Raw genomic sequence first — 14,258 nt, 5'->3', positions numbered from 1 at the left:
GGTCAATGGCAGCCAATAGGGGTGCTCAAGAGGTCCTAGAGCCTGAGAGGGAGGCCCAGGGACCGGCCTCAGAGAGAAGAGGCAGGGGGCGCGGGAAACTGGCCCCTGTAGTTCCCACGGTCCAGGAGGAAGCAGACCTTGAGGGTGATGCCCTGGAACCTACAGGGGAACAGATAGCTGAACTGGGGGACTGAGCTGACCCATTGGCAGCAGGAAGGAGGCCCCTCCAGGGAGGAATTCTGCAGAGGGCAGAAAGAATGTCCTTCTCTCGTGGGTCTGCGGCAGCAGGCTGCAGGCTGCAGACCAGGCCAATGGTGATCAGTCTGGAACACATTTCATTTACTGGGAGAACGACCTCCTCTATTCAGAGCCTAAGTTTGCTGAGCCTGGGTCAGCCTGTGTGCTGGTGGTACCCAAGAGCTTCAGAGCCTTCCTACTGGGGTTGGCTCACGATGTGCCATTGGAAGGGCATTTGGGCCAGGACAAGACCGTTGAGAGGCTTATCACCTACTTTTATTGGCCTCAAATGCGCAGGAGTTCAGACACTCACTGCAGGACCTGTCAGACTTGCCAGGCAAGTGGAAAGAGTGGGAGGAAGCAGAAGGCTCTTCTATAGCCATTCCCTGTGGTCAGTACCCCGTTTGAGTGAGTGGGGATTGACATTGTGGGGCCACTGGACCCCAGGACAGCATGGGCAACAGGTTTATCCTGGTCCTGGTGGACCATGCCACCTGGTACCCGGAAGCCATCCCTCTGAGGACAGTGACGGCCCCCGTGATGGGATGTGCACTCATGGGAATTTTCTCCAGAGTGGGATTCCCTCTAGAGGTGGTGTCTGACCGGGGTACCAACTTCATATCCAAGTATATGAAGTCGCTTTGGCAACAGTGTGGTGTAACCTACAAGTTTACCACACCTTACCACCCCCAAGGAAATGGGTTGGTTGAGAGATTCAACAGCACCCTAAAAGGCATGATAATGGGTCTTGAGGAACCCATGAGGCGTAAGTGGGACGTCCTCTTACCATGCCTACTCTTTACTTACTGTGAGGTGCCACAGAAGTCTCTAGGGTTCAGCCCCTTTGAGCTTCTGTATCGCCACCCAGTATCTTAGTCTGGTCAAGGAAGGCTGGGAGCAATCTCCCAGTAAACCTCCCCAGAATGTTATAGCTACATGCTGACCTTCAAGAGCCAGCCAGGAGGAGATGAAGCGGTGATACGACCAGAATGCCACTCTGGTAAAGCTTCAGCCTGGTCAGAAGGTGTGGGTCTTGGCCCCCGTGGAGCCTTGTGCACTCCAGGATAAGTGGACCGGCCCTTTTGAGGTTGTGGAGCGCAAGAGTCCTGTTTCCTATTTTGTGGACTTGTGGTCTCCCGGGAACCCCTTGGGGGCCCTGCATGTCAAGTGCCTTAAGCCCCACTTGGAGAGGTCTGAAGTGGGCATGCTCTTGGCAACATATGCTGGAATGGAGGAGGAGACTGAGCCTCTTCCTGAACTCCTGTCAGCCACAGAGTAAGATGGGTCAGTGGATGGTGTTAACCTCTCTTGCACCCTGACCCCTGAGCAGCAGAATGGCTGCCGCCAGTTGCTGGGACAATTTTCTGATCTGTTCTCACTGGTTCCTAGTATCACAGATTGGTGTGTCCATGATGTGGATACAGGAGACAGCTTACCTGTGAAGCACAAGGCTTACAGGGTAACTGACAGGGTAAGGGCTTGCATCAAAGAGGAAGTCTCAAAGATGCTTGCACTTGGGGTGATTGAGTCCTCCAGCAGTCCTTGGGCCAGCCCAGTAGTCTTGGTCCCGAAGGCTGCAGCGCTGGGCGCCACACCCGAACTCTGGTTCTGTGTGGACTACCGAGGGCTCAATTCGGTCACGAAGACCGACGCGCACCCCATCCCCAGAGCTGAAGAGCTCATTGATCGGTTAGGGGCTGCACGGTACCCCAGCATGTTTGACTTGACGTCTGGGTACTGGCAGATCGCCTTGACTGATGGGGCAAAAGAGAGGTCAGCATTCTCCACACCAGATGGGCATTTCCAGTTCCAGGTTATGCCCGTTGGGATGAAGAATGCCCCTGCCACCTTTCAGAGGTTGGTCAACCAGGTGTTGGTTGGACTGGATGAGTTCAGTGCCGCCTACCTGGATGACATTGCAGTGTTCAGTGTCACATGGGAAGAACTTCTGCGCCACCTCTGGGAAGTGTTGTTGGCACTGCGGAAGGCAGGCCTCACGATTAAGGCGAGTAAGTGCCACATCGGGCAGGGTTCTGTGGAGTACTTGGGACACCAAGTTGGGAGCGGCCAGGTGGCGCCCCTACACCCCAAGATTGAAACCATCCTGGCTTGGGAACCCCCCAAAACCCAGACAGAGGTGAGGGCCTTCCTAGGACTCACCGGGTACAACAGGAGGTTTGTCAATGGGTGTGGCAACATTGTTGCACAGTTCACAGAGCTGACTTCCAAGAAGCAGCCCAGGAAAGTGATTTGGACTGACACCTGTCAGAAAGCTTTTGAGGCCCTGAAAACTGCCATGTGCACGGCGCCCGAGCTCCTGGCACCCAACTTCTCCAAAGAGTTAATCGTTCAGACAGACACTTCAGAGCATAGTGTGGGGGCTGTTCTATCACAGATTACTGAGGAGGGCTTTGACCAACCTATAGCCTTCATCAGTAGGAGGTTACTTCCATGGGAACAGAGGTGGAGTGCTGTTGAGCGTGAGGCATTTGCTGTGGTCTGGGCACTGGAGAAGCTGAGACCATACCTGTTTGGGACTCACTTCCGGGTTCAGACAGACCACAGGTCCCTCAGGTGGCTGATGCAGATGAGGGGTGAGAATCCAAAGCTGTTGAGGTGGTCCATTTCCCTACAGGGTATCGATTTCACGATGGAACATTGCCCTAGTTCAGATCACGCCAATGCTGATGGTCTGTCCAGATTTTTCCGCCTTAGTGATGAGAACTCCCTGGATTAGGGTAGTTCTCCCCACATTTCAGCTGGAGGGCACACGTGTTAGACCTGGCACCTAGGCGTGGGTCTCCCTTCCACTTTTTGTTGCTGTGCCGCATGTGTTTTTGCTGGTGTTAGATGCTCCGAGCACTGTGCCACTGCCAACCAGTGCCACAGTGCAAGTGCTCCCTGTGTAAATTGCTATATTGATTGGTTTCCATGATTGGCTTATTTGGTTTACTGTCAGACCCTAGTACAGTGTACCAGGAGTGCCCAGGGCTTGTAAATCCAAATGCTGCTGGTGGGCTTGCAGCACTGGTTGTGCCACCCACAAAAGCAGCCTTGTAAAATGTGTCTAAGTTCTGCCATTACAGAGCCTGCATGCAGTCTGGTACTGTCATGCTGACTGGGCAAGTGCACCCACTTGCCAGTCCCTAAATCTTCCCTTACCTTCATGTGAGTCACCCCTATGATAGGCCCAAGGGCAGGGTGCATTGTAAGTATAAGGTAGGACACGCCCTGATGTGTGTGGCATATCCTAATAGTGAATTACAGCCATTTTCGTTTTTCACTATTGCAAGGCTACCTGTTCTCATAGGCCAGAATGGGCTGTTAGAATTATTACATTCTATAATTCTAACAGACTCAGAGAACATGGTAGAAATTCGAGTTTAGTATGCCTGAACTCAGAATAATAAAATACATCTTTTCGTGAAGTTTATTTTAATATTCTGTGTTTGCAAATACCACTTTTAGAAAGTAGGTATTTGCTTGCCTAACCATTTCAGCCCGCCTCTGCTAGGATGTGTATCTGGTGTCTGTGAGTGACAGGGCTGGGGAATTCCAAAGGGCAGGGCTAGGTAGCCCAGTGGTGAGTAGAGAGGTTTACATCCAGATGGGTGGGAGGAGTGCACCTGGGCTCTGAATAGGACTGTGCCTTTCCACCGCAAAGCTGGTTCCACCTCCTGTGGGGTGTCTGATGTCTCTAGCCTGCTCCCTGAATAGAAAGTCAGAGTCCTGTCCACAGAGTGCTCCAGAACTGGTTTATACTGGGCAAAGGCCCCTCAACCCCAGAGGAACAATGGATTTAGGAGTATAAGCATTGGGACCCTGCTACCAAGAAATCAGATCCAGATTAGACAAGAAGAAACCTGTGCCTGAAGAGAAGGAACTGGGAAAGCTGAAGGAGGAATACTGACCCTGACCTGGGGGAGTGGCCTGCAGTGGTTGCCTTGCTGCTGAAGGAGAGGAGAATGACTTAAAGACTTTATTTTTAACTTGTGCAAAGATCTCCAAGGGCTTGGAAGCGAGCTTGCCCCCTGAAAGAAGTCCCAGGACCAGTGGACTTCATCCGCCTCGAAGAAAGCTATGGGAAACGCTGTTTTCCGTAGTTGCCGAGGCCGGGAGCTGTGTACGCTTCGTATGATTGACTCGTGTCCTGCAAAGCACCGTACCAAGACCGTCCGCCTCAATCAACGCGACTCTGTGCCCAACGACTCGTACCAACGATGTCAACGTGCCGTAGCTCGCACCGTGACTGGCCGACAACGCAACGTACAACGCTTCACCTCATCGAATCGCACTGGTCGGAACGACACGTACACTGCCGCTGAGTTCGGGTCTACCGATCGCACCTGGAGAGGGGTACACTTCGCACGTCCGCGTTTCACCGCCTCGCACGGCTTCAAAGACTGGACAACGCAGCTCCCACAGTACGGCTCGTACGCCGCAACGTAAGCTGAACGCACCGCATCAAGCACCGTCCGCCTCAATCAACGCGGCTCTCTGCCCAACGACGCGTACAGACGGCATCAACGAGCCGGAGCTCGCACCGTGCCTGGAGGATAACGCATCGTGCAACGCTTTCTTTTTGCAACGCCCATCCGTGCCGGACGCATCACGTAAAGGTACTGTGTTCGACTCGCACAACATCCTTATTGCATCGAACCAAAGTGTCCGCTGCGCTTGTTAGACTCTTGGTGTTATTTTCATTGCCGTGAGAGCCGGACAAAGAGTACGAATTGCACAGAACTCTAAAAATAAGCATTTTACCAAGAACTCTTTATTGCTAATAGTATTGTGGATTATTTTTGTCGTTATTTGGTCTTGTGCTACAGACTCAGACACGAACGATGCCACACACCCAAGCACATACACGACACCACAGACTCGGACGTGAACGATGCCACACAACCAAGCACAGCCACGACGCCACAGACTCGGACGCGAACGATGCCACACACCCAAGCACATACATGGCTAGACAGACTCTGACACGAACGATGCCACACACCCAAGCACATACACGGCGAGACAGACTCAGACACGAACGATGCCACACACCCAAGCACAGCCACTACGCAACAGACACGGACGCGAACGATGTCACACACCCAAGCACAGCCATGATGCCACAGACTCGGACGCGAACGACATGTAGCCAAGCACACACAATGCAACAGACTCAGATGCAAACTATGCTACGTAGCCCAGAATGAATGGAACAGAGTTGGACCAAACAAATCACAAAAAAACAAGCCACATGTCACGTCAAAACAACTTACATAAGTTGAAGAAACAAAATAATAGAAACAGAAAAAAGACAACCCAAAAATGCATGGTCATCCCAATTAATCTACAAATTTAAATATTAAGACACATCCACAACTCTAACTATATAAAATGAGAACATGAACACCAACACCACTTGCTAGCTAGACAAACATGCAAACGGACCACGCCACACCACAGAGAATTCATTTAACCACTACAAACACACGCAACTCATCCACAACACAATCCCCACACAGCTAGCACCACTGAACCACACCTCCACTCACACTCACATACCTTCACACACACATACATCTTCAACACCACCCATCACCATGCCCCCAAGGTAGAATCCAGCGTTCCTGGCTGCTGAGTTGGAAGTGATTATAGATTAAATCATCCGAGTTGAGCCACAGTTATTTGGCAGCCTGGCCCAACAGACCTCCCAGGCCCAATGAACTAAGATCTGGGAGAGGATTGTCAACAAAGTGAATGCTCATTCACCTATATTGCGCATAAGGGAGGATATCCGGAACCGGTATAATGAAGTCTGCAGGAGGGTGAAGAGGCTCATTTGCCGGGAATATGCCCTGAGCAACAAGACTGGCGGTGGAGCTCATAAACCGGAGCGTTTCAAAACCTGGGAGGCGAAGGTGCGTGACCTCATCCCACAGAATGCCATTACTGGAATAGCTGGACTACCAGAATCTGGTGAGTACATGTCCAAATATGATAAACTTTACTCAAATACACAGCCACAGACATCCCAGCCAGACATCCCCAATGTAACGTTCTACTCACTGACATGGAACCATGGGACATGCTGGCCCTTTTGTCCTGGGTGGGAGGAGGAGTGGAAGCAATGACTACTGCCACCAGCACTCACCAGTCACATCCCCCAACACCACAACAACACACCTGTCACAATGTTGTCCCTGACAGTGAATGCAAATGCCCTCACAAGATGTCTGACACTGGCATCCGGTGTGGAGAAACCCAAGGCCCCGTCGGCAGTCGTGTCCAGTATGACAGCAGGCACCAGTGTCACACATCTTGAATTTAACTTTGTACACACTGTTATGTAACCCTGGAACATGCTGGCACATTGGTTCTGGGCGGGAGGAGGAGTGGAAGCAATGCCTACAGCCACCAGCACACACTAGTCACACACACACCCCAAGACCACAACAACACACCTGTCACTATGCTGTACCTGACAGTGAATGCAAATGCCCTGTCAAGATGACCACACTGCGGCATCATGTATGAATCTTAGGAAATTGACAGACAGTCTTGGCCTACTCACACAATGACAGACTATAACCTTAACTGTACGATCTACACCCTGACAGGTAAAGATCAGTCACATTTGCCCTCACTGTGTATGCAACAAATATGTGTGTAGGACAGGACACAGTCTAGTTGGCAGACACAACGCATACCACAAAACAAACACAGATAAACACTCATCAGGGACAATGCCCATCGCACAGTAGATGTGAGGTGCAAAGCAAGATGGCTGACACTCTCCCATTGTTTCATGTGCACAAGGCATTTTTGGTGTTTTGCATTGTACTCCAACTTCAATCAGCAGTGTCAGCATGCTTGGAAAAATACTACCCTCATTGTCTCTGATCCTCTGACAATGATGAGCAAGCTGGCCTGTTTTCCATTGGGAACTGGTGTAGTAGTCAACGCAGACCAATTCAACATATTTACACACTGTATCACACAGCTCTGAACATGAAGAGGCAAATGTTCATCCTTGGGAGACTCCTCTGTCCATACAAATCAATTAGATTGTACATGAACTGATCATGTGCAAAAGTATGCAGCGAGAAATTGTACAACAGAAAGATATTCACATGTGTGTAAAGTGATGAAAAACCATCTACACCGATATGTCTTCTCACATTGCACACCTTTACAAAGAATGCTATAATAACACAGGCAGAACAACGACCATGTTGTGACATTGCAGAACCTCTCAATGCAAAATAGCACCCAAACTTGCTGTAGGCGCTGCGCAGGATTACAAACTGATACAATTTATCATTACAAGTCAAGTGAATGCAACATTAGGGAATCTCAGATCATACAAATAACACATATCACCAATACTCATGTCAGCAAATCACCTACAGAATGTCAAGTTAATGATCTGTGTTTGAATGGACTGCCATGTAACAATGCATTTGTCAGAAGAAACATGTTGCTAAAGCATTTGAGGTTACACATGTGATGTAATTGATTGTTCACATTAACACATTCATCCAAGTCAAGTAATTAAATGCTGACACATATTCAGGAGAGTGAGTCTACATGTCACCTCAGCAATGTTACAGTCTCAAACATTCACAAAGGCTAGCACAGATGCACAATTACTGATAAGCATCAGATGTGTTACAGTATGTATTTCAGAGTCAAAAATTATCATGTGTGAAATACCAACACACATGTGTCATGCACAGTGTGACACTTTCCAATCAATTACTACAAACATACAAGGATAGCAAATCCATGCACATTGATGCACATAGCTGGACATGCTCAGTCAAGCTCATCTTTTCCCACTCACAAGTTGACATTAACAAATATCACATTGGATGTGGCCATTGATGAGTAGAAATAATAAGGATACGCTACATCATAAACAAATCTGTGAAATTTGTCTGTATGACACTATAACATCTGAAATAACACAAACAACATTGTGTCTCTCCATTACCCACAGGCACACCTGAACGGAGGTCACCAGCTGAAGAGGATTCAGAGTCAGAGTCCACCAACAGCTCCAGCACAATGGCAGAAACTGAGGCCTCAAGTGGGGATGACTCTCACCCCTCCTCGGGCGATGAGAACCAACCTGGCACCTCCGGTGTGGGTCAGTCTATGGCATCAGTATGATCTGCAGCCCCAGCTACAATTCCTGCAACATCCAGGAACATTCAGACGCCCAGCATCCCCACGGACACACCCAGCCACAAAGACCCTGGGAGCACAGCACAACAGCACACTCTTGAGTTGGCTGGAAATACCAGCCCTGACAACAATGAGGGAGAACAGGAGCTGCCAGTGCATGCAACGGAAGGTAATGTCCGTGCAGGTATGGTGAGGAGTGGTGTGAGGGTGCGTGGTGGGAGATCACGTCCCACAGCTGGTGCCGTTCATCATGCTAACCCCGAGTTAGATGTGACTATTACTGAGCCTCTAACCCGCATTGCTATTTTTATGTCCTTTTATCCGCGCTAGTTTTAAATTGTTTTTGACCGTATCTGCAACTGCCGCCTTAGCGCTTTGCGCGAGCCTCCATCAATTCTGCCTACCTTTAATGTAGCGATGTCCTGCACTTTGCACTTTTAAAATTGCGTACTTGCACATTTCCGGTCACTGCCGCCCTCAGCGCTCGGCCCCAGCGGTTCCCGGAAGTGAGGCGGGACCGCATTGCACCGGGGTTGGCGCTCTAGTTTCCTGACTCGCCCACCCCTATTTAATCGGAGCAGGTAGGCGAGGGACGGTCTATGTGACTATTACTGAGCCTCTAACCCGCATTGCTATTTTTATGTCCTTTTATCCGCGCTAGTTTTAAATTGTTTTTGACCTTATCTGCAACTGCCGCCTTAGCGCTTTGCGCGAACCTCCATCAATTCTGCCTACCTTTAATGTAGCGATGTCCTGCACTTTGCACTTTTAAAATTGCGTACTTGCACATTTCCGGTCACTGCCGCCCTCAGCGCTCGGCCCCAGCGGTTCCCGGAAGTGAGGCGGGACCGCATTGCACCGGGGTTGGCGCTCTAGTTTCCTGACTCGCCCGCCCCTATTGAATCGGAGCAGGTAGGCGAGGGACGGTCTATGTGACTATTACTGAGCCTCTAACCAGCATTGCTATTTTTATGTCCTTTTATCCGCGCTAGTTTTAAATTGTTTTTGACCTTATCTGCAACTGCCGCCTTAGCGCTTTGCGCGAACCTCCATCAATTCTGCCTACCTTGGGGAGGGAGGAGCCAAGATGGCGACCTGAACGGACGTGTGGTCGCTCGGCTCCACCGGCTCTGAAGACCCGCGCCTACATCCTGCCTGTAATCCTGGGGTTTCTTTCGCCCGACATGCGCTGGACACGGAGCCGATCCTGACGGTGTCCCTCTGACCTCTCAGCCCGCCCGGAGTCGCGAGCTCTGGGAGGATCGTCTCTGCCCCGGACCTCCGCCCGCTCCCTGGAACCTGCCGGACCTCGCAAGTCTCGAAGGGATGCTCTGTTGCGGTGGCTGCCTGTACTGAGGGAGTACTTTCGCCCGTCTACAGCCTGGCCCATGCCCTGCGCTCATTGCCCTGCTGAGATCACACGGAGCAGCTCCGGCACGCATATGTGAGGGCTCGCACGGGTTCCTTTGTTTGTGGCCGCCATGATGCCGGTCGGCTTTCCTCCCAGCTGCGTTGATTGCCGGTAAGCTCGAACTGCCCTGGCTGCCTGCCGCGCCATCGGATGCCCCTTGCTTATGCAGCGCCCAGGAGGGGGTGTAGAGTGTTGTAGGGCAAACATCCACTTCCCTGTCGGGGTCTGTGACCCCCGTTTCTCCCCCCTCCCAACACCCCGTGGACTGCTGCTAAGATGGCGATGCCTGATCACCAACGGGGTGGAAATGGCGCTGGGACCTCTTTCTGGGGTGGCATGTGTGCATTGGTACGGGGGACCGTGTTTGAGCCCTCCACTGAGACTGGAGAACCTCGAGTATCGCAGCCGGACTGCACCTACAGGGAGGTGTTGAATGTCCTGGATGAGGTACGGTCGGAGATGCAGCGTACCTATGCTGTGCTGTCTGAGAAACTTGATGCATGTCTCCCTGCTGAGAGCCGAACGCAAGGGGTTCCCTCCCGACTGGACCCAGGTCTGACTTTGTTGCAGCTTGCCAGCCCCTCGCTACCTCCTGTTACTACTGTGTCGACCGATAGAACAACTGCTGGAGCCTCTGAAGATTTGTTGCCGCCCGTCGACACTGCTGTTGCAACAGTGTTTCCCCTTTGTTCTTCGACTGGCTGCCTGCCTCGTGTACCAGCCTGGCTGCGTAGTGCATCGCTAGCCTGTTCTCCTGTCCTGTCCCCTGCTCCTTCCTGGACTAGTTCCATCTCGTCGTTCAGTGGCTTTTGTCACCTATACGCTTTGGAAGTACATTTTGTTGTTGGACTACTATTTACGGGGGACAGGCGAAGCTCCCTCGGCGCTGGTGCGCCTTTCTCATCCTCGAGGCGGCCATGTTTTAACGTCGAGGCGGACTGCAGTGGACTGCCAAGTTGGTTGGGTGACAAAGTGCCTCCTAGATCGGGCCAGGGCTAGATGATCCCCTGGCTGCATTCATATACTGGCGGGTGGAGGCTAAGACAAACTTGATATGTGTGTGGGGCGCTGGGTATTATTTGCTGTCTCTCCCCAATGATTATATCCCGGGTGAAGATCTCTGGTAATTGATGTTGGGGTGGAGGATGCTTAATGTGCTGGTGGTGTCTGAGCGTGTACAATCGGATCAGAGTTGGGCGGGTTCCTGGTTGTGTCACTATCCTGCCGGGTGGGGATTGGGGTTAGAATGTGGTACGTACTGGCTGCAGGGCTTATATTTATGATGAAGATTGTTTTCCCCCGTCTGTCTCTATTATAGCTAGTGGTTGTTTTGCTTTCCAATCAGGGCATCCTTCGGGTGTTGCGACCTTTGTCAATGGCACAGTCGGCATCAAACACTGGCTACCCTGATTAATTGCTGGCTATCGGCTCCGCCACGTTTGCTTTGGTTCCTGTTTGCTGGTCCCGGAAGCTTATTGTGACATGGGGGTTGTTTGTTTAGGGTAGCGTCCATCTTGCTCTCCTTTGTCTGCACTCTCATTACGGCGGCCATCTTGTCCCTTTGTCCTGACTGGGGAGGGCTTTTGCTGGGCGTCATAGTACAGTGGTCGCTCGCGACCGGATTAGAGATGGAGGTCTCCGGGGCTACACTCTTGTTGGACTAGCTGTCGGGTTTCGGACTGTGCCGCCTCTCTGGCGAATGTAGTGGTCGTAGCTCCCCACATCTGTTCTGCTGCGGTTGCTCATCCTGGTGATTTCGCACGTGGGGTGGAACTGGGTGTATCCTGCTATTGCCCATATGGACGGGGTGATCATTCAAATACTGGCTCGGGGTCCCGGGTGCATCTATTTCACCTCTTCATTTGGTGGTGTACTTTTTGATATTATTGCTTCACTCGGTGCAGGGGGCTATACATGGCCGGGGGACCGGGAGTTTTGTTAATGTTAGGGCTCCTCCTCCCCCGTTTCTTTTCTTTTTCGGGAGTGTTAGATTAGCTTGTTCTTTTCTTCCTCCCGATGGTTCAAGTGTGATGGTTTTTTTTTCTTATCTTTTCTTCTTTCTTTTCTATTCTTACTCTGTATTTCGGGTTTCTTATTTGGGCGACAGGCACTTTGCCGGGGGGGGGGTAGGCCGTAGCCTCCGGATTGTTGTAGGGTGGGGGGGTAGATTTAATTTTCCTTTTAGTTTCTATGGGCCTTATTTTTCTAATTTCTGCGCTTTCTTGTTCTGGTTTCTGTTCTGGGTCTGCAATAGGGGTTAGTAGGGAGTGGGTGGCGCTGAGGGTAGTACGTACATGTGGACTGTAGCTCTTATTGTTTTGTATGGTACTGCCATATTGCCGGGGTGTTCTTCCTAATGTTGTTCTAATTGATGCTGCCTGCTCATGTTTGTGTAGCCAATGTCTGGACTCAGTTCTTTTTGATTGTATTCTTCACTGACTTGTATTTCTTCATATCTTTTAAAATTTAACCTTCAATACTCCTTTTCCTTGGCGACATGACTCCATTCAGTGTAACTGCTACTAATTGCTGCTATCTTGCCTGATGCCGCTGTGGGACTGCGTTGCTCGCACCTGTGCTTAAAGTTTCGTGGCCGGCCTGCTGGTTGTAGGCCCGTATTTGTTCTCTCTTTTTGTGTACAATAAAGGTTTTAAAAAAAAAAAAAAAAAAAAAAAAAAAACAAAGGCGAGCTGAAGACGCTGATGGAGAAAGAGCTGCCCAACTTCCTGGAGTCTGCAAAAGACAAGGACGCTGTTGACAAATTGATGAAAGATCTGGATGAAAATGGAGATTCCGAAGTCGACTTCAATGAATTCATCATCTTTGTGGCTGCCTTGACTAGCATATGCCACAAATACTTCGAGGACAAGCCCCCAAAGTGAATGCAAATCACATGAACGCAATATAAGGGTCCATGCCTTCCTTGAATCGCATGAGCGACTACACTTCTCGTTGCATTTGCCAATGTACTGTTTACACCTCCACATGGAGTTCAAAATAAATCTTATTTTGTTTTAAAAAAAAAAAAAATAAATAAATAAATTCTGCCTACCTTTAATGTAGCGATGTCCTGCACTTTGCACTTTTAAAATTGCGTACTTGCACATTTCCGGTCACTGCCGCCCTCAGCGCTCGGCCCCAGCGGTTCCCGGAAGTGAGGCGGGACCGCATTGCACCGGGGTTGGCGCTCTAGTTTCCTGACTCGCCCGCCCCTATTTAATCGGAGCAGGTAGGCGAGGGACGGTCTATGTGACTATTACTGAGCCTCTAACCCGCATTGCTATTTTTATGTCCTTTTATCCGCGCTAGTTTTAAATTTTTTTGACCTTATCTGCAACTGCCGCCTTAGCGCTTTGCGCGAACCTTCATCAATTCTGCCTACCTTTAATGTAGCGATGTCCTGCACTTTGCACTTTTAAAATTGCGTACTTGCACATTTCCGGTCACTGCCGCCCTCAGCGCTCGGCCCCAGCGGTTCCCGGAAGTGAGGCGGGACCGCATTGCACCGGGGTTGGCGCTCTAGTTTCCTGACTCGCCCGCCCCTATTTAATCGGAGCAGGTAGGCGAGGGACGGTCTATGTGACTATTACTGAGCCTCTAACCCGCATTGCTATTTTTATGTCCTTTTATCCGCGCTAGTTTTAAATTGTTTTTGACCTTATTTGCAACTGCCGCCTTAGCGCTTTGCGCGAACCTTCATCAATTCTGCCTACCTTTAATGTAGCGATGTCCTGCACTTTGCACTTTTAAAATTGCGTACTTGCCCATTTCCGGTCACTGCCGCCCTCAGCGCTCGGCCCCAGCGGTTCCCGGAAGTGAGGCGGGACCGCATTGCACCGGGGTTGGCGCTCTAGTTTCCTGACTCGCCCGCCCCTATTTAACGCGTCGATGCGTCGAGCGCGCAGCGGTCGCGCGCTGCGGGCGCGCCATCTGCGCGCCGAAGGAGCGCCAAAGGAGGGCCCGTCTGTGCCCGTCCGTGTCCCGGACGGGCCCAGGGCCCTGCCTTTTCCCTATTCACCCTGTTGTTTACGTGCTGGCTCTCTGAAGTATACGTCTGAGGAGCTGGTCGCCCTCAATACCTTCAGCTGCGATGCCGCCAAACACTGGGAGGTGCTAGAGACTATGCAGCACCGTTGTCCGGCTTGCGGGTTTTGTTTTACACGCCAACATTCCCCGGTCAACGCACCTAGGACTAATCTAGATACTATTAAAGCTGGTCTGATTAATTCTAGATCAATGGTCAGACACGCGGCCGACATATTCGAGCTGCTTTCATCACCGAAACCTGGCTCACTGAGTCCTGTATGCCGGTGATTGAACTTGCTATTCCACGCGGCTTCAGAATTGCCAGGATGGACCGACCGATTGGCAGGGGCGGCGGTGTGGCTGTTATCTATCGGGACCACTGGGCAGTGGTGAGCGA

At 50.9% G+C, this 14,258-nt stretch overlaps 1 pseudogene; it reads left to right on the top strand.

The window, feature by feature from the left end:
• The first annotated feature begins 6,811 nt into the window (after positions 1-6,811).
• Positions 6,812-12,873, top strand: LOC144752844 (protein S100-P pseudogene; annotated as a pseudogene).
• The last annotated feature ends 1,385 nt before the right edge of the window (positions 12,874-14,258 follow it).

The sequence above is a fragment of the Lissotriton helveticus genome, chromosome 5_1, assembly GCF_964261635.1.
Source record: "Lissotriton helveticus chromosome 5_1, aLisHel1.1, whole genome shotgun sequence".
In the NCBI taxonomy this organism is placed as follows: Eukaryota; Metazoa; Chordata; class Amphibia; order Caudata; family Salamandridae; genus Lissotriton; species Lissotriton helveticus.
Note: the sequence above shows the minus strand (reverse complement) of the source record. Positions and strands in the feature narration are given on the sequence as shown.